The following is a 2,559-nucleotide window of genomic DNA, read 5'->3' as shown; positions in this document are numbered from 1 at the left end:
CCCTCTGGTCCCCAGGCCTTTAGAAGTCACCTGTGCTCTAGTATCTACTTCATGAGGTGGGGGGGGGGGGAGGCTCAGGGTGGGAAAGTGTCCTTCTCAGGGTCCCAAAGGCTTCGTGGTGGTGCAACATTGGAATCCAGCTCTACAAATGCTGGCTCCTGGTGGCTCAACTCTTGTCTGACATTAGTGTTGCAAGTTAGGAGCGTACACCTTCACCCCACCCAACAAGGTTTCTTTGGGCTGTGATGTCCATGAAAGGCCCTGTATCAAACACCACTATTCTACTCACCCCTATCCAAAGGGTCTGAAGATTAATCCCAGATTCTTAATCAATCTGGGGTGGAAAGCAAAACCGATTTCACCCCAAACCCCTGACACACTGAATGTACAGATCCCATTGCCTGGAGGGAGCCGAGCTCTATAGGCAAGATGAAATCTAAAATTAGAGTCGAACTGTGGAATTTCAATTGCAGGCCCCAGAATACAGCCTGCTACTCCACAGACCAGGAATAGCACAGTGTGATGGTGCCAGACAAGAGAAGAAAGGACATTTTGCAAGCCACAGCCAGGGCCACAGTGGACTCAGGGCAAGAACGTGAAGGGTGGGGCCAGCATTCACCCAAGGGTCTGTGCTGTGATCAAAGCTTCAGGCAGCAGACACACAAGGACCTGGCTGGGGTACAGCAGGGACTCCGCCAAGGGATGTGACCTCTGTCAAACTGCCCTTTGTCTTTCAGAGCCTCAGTTTCCAAAAAGCAAAGCAACGATGCTCCCCAGGGAAGTAGCCAGGCTTTGTGGAGTCCGGCACACACCGCTGGGGATGGAGGAAAGAGCAGTAAGGGGTTGGGTGACCCTCTTTGGAGTTTTTAAAATTACATTTGTTTATCTGTTTGTGCCTGGGATAAACATGGAGGTCAGAGGACAGCTTACAGGAATGAATCCATTTTCTCCTTCTACCAAGTGGGCCCTAGGGATCAAATTCTGGTTATCAGGCTTGGCAGCTAGCACCTTTACTGATGAGCCATCTCCCGGCCTGGGGTGAGACTCCTTAGGAAAGGAGAAAACAAAACAAAACCAGGAGCTGGGAAGATGACTCAGTCAGTGAAGTGTTTGCTGTGTAAATAAGAGGTCTTGATTTGGACCCCCAGGACCCACAGAAGAGCCAGGCCCAGCTGCACATGGATGTAACCCCACTCTTGGGAGCGGGGTGTGGGAGACAGAGACCTGTGGGATGCTGGAGCTCAATGACCAGCCGGATTTGCTGAGCTCCAGGGTCAAAATACCACAAGGTGGAACCAGGTGTGGCAGTGCAGGTCTATAACCCCAGCATTGGGAGGCAGAGGCAGGTGGATCTCTGTGAGCTGAAGGCCAGCCTGGTCTACAGAGTTCCAGGACCGTCAGGGTTCCATAGTGTCTCAAAAAAAAAAAATGGAGAATGGTTGATGAAAACATCTCCAATCCACCTTTTCCTTCCACAGGTACACACCATGCTTACATACATACAACACACAGACACACCACAGATCCACACGGGACCTGGTAAGGGACCGGCCCTTCAGAATCTGTTTCCAGTGTTCCTGTTACCCGTGAGGTGTCTTAAATTACGTTAAGTTGCACCGTTGGCACATAGTAAGGCCTCAGTCGGTGCTGCTTTCTGGGGCTGAGACCATGGTGGGGAGATGGGTCCGGCCTGAGAACAATGCTGTAATTTGTAGAGGGAGGAGAGTTGGCTGCTTCATCTGCACCAAGCAGAGATAATGACAGAGAATGGAATCCCAAGAAACTCCTTAGACGGTCCTCAGTCCCCAGAGCTCTAATCTGAAAGCCACATGTAACCTTAAGCAAATCACACCCCATCCCTGAGCCAAGGCCTGCCCAGGAAAACGTTCCTGGGGATCATGCAGCATTTGGCTCTTCTCATCTCCAAGGAAGCTCTGTCCTTTCATGGAGTCTCCTGAAAGCAAAAAAGCCTCTTCAGGGATTCTCGCCCTATGGGTCGCATATCAGATAGTTACACTGTGATTCATGACAGCGGTAAAATTACCACAGTTATGAAGTAGCAACAGCATGATTTTATGGTTGCGGGGTCATCACAACGTGAGGAACTGTATCAAGAGTCGCAGCATAGGAAGTTGTGAACCACAGCTCTAGGTGAGGGGCTGTTGTCTCTCCTGTCTTAGCGCAGACAGCTGACTGGCGGGACATTTGAAGCCTGCCTTGAGATGGGACACACGGGGTGGCAGTGTACAAGTCTGTAATCCCAGCACTGGGGAAGTAGAGGCAAAGGGGTCAAAAGTTCAAAGTGATCCTTGGCTACCTGGTAAGGGAGGCCACTCCAGCTACAGGGACCCTGTCTCACAAAAAAAGCAGCTGTACCGTCGTTGTGGTCTCCTTTCCTGGGATTGGGCAATACCAACACAGCTCACAACTCCCTCCCCGAATCCCGCCTTTCTCTCCTACCCAGTTTCTTCAGGCAAGAGGAGGCGGGGCACCCAGGCAGGTGGGCGTGGTCTCATTCCAGCCCAGCCAGAGCAAGCTCTGAGGCCAGATCCACTGAGC

The sequence above is a fragment of the Alexandromys fortis genome, unplaced genomic scaffold (assembly GCF_014885135.2).
Source record: "Alexandromys fortis isolate MF-2015 unplaced genomic scaffold, M_Fortis_MF-2015_v1.1 scaffold_103, whole genome shotgun sequence".
Lineage (NCBI taxonomy): Eukaryota > Metazoa > Chordata > Mammalia > Rodentia > Cricetidae > Alexandromys > Alexandromys fortis.
Note: the sequence above shows the minus strand (reverse complement) of the source record.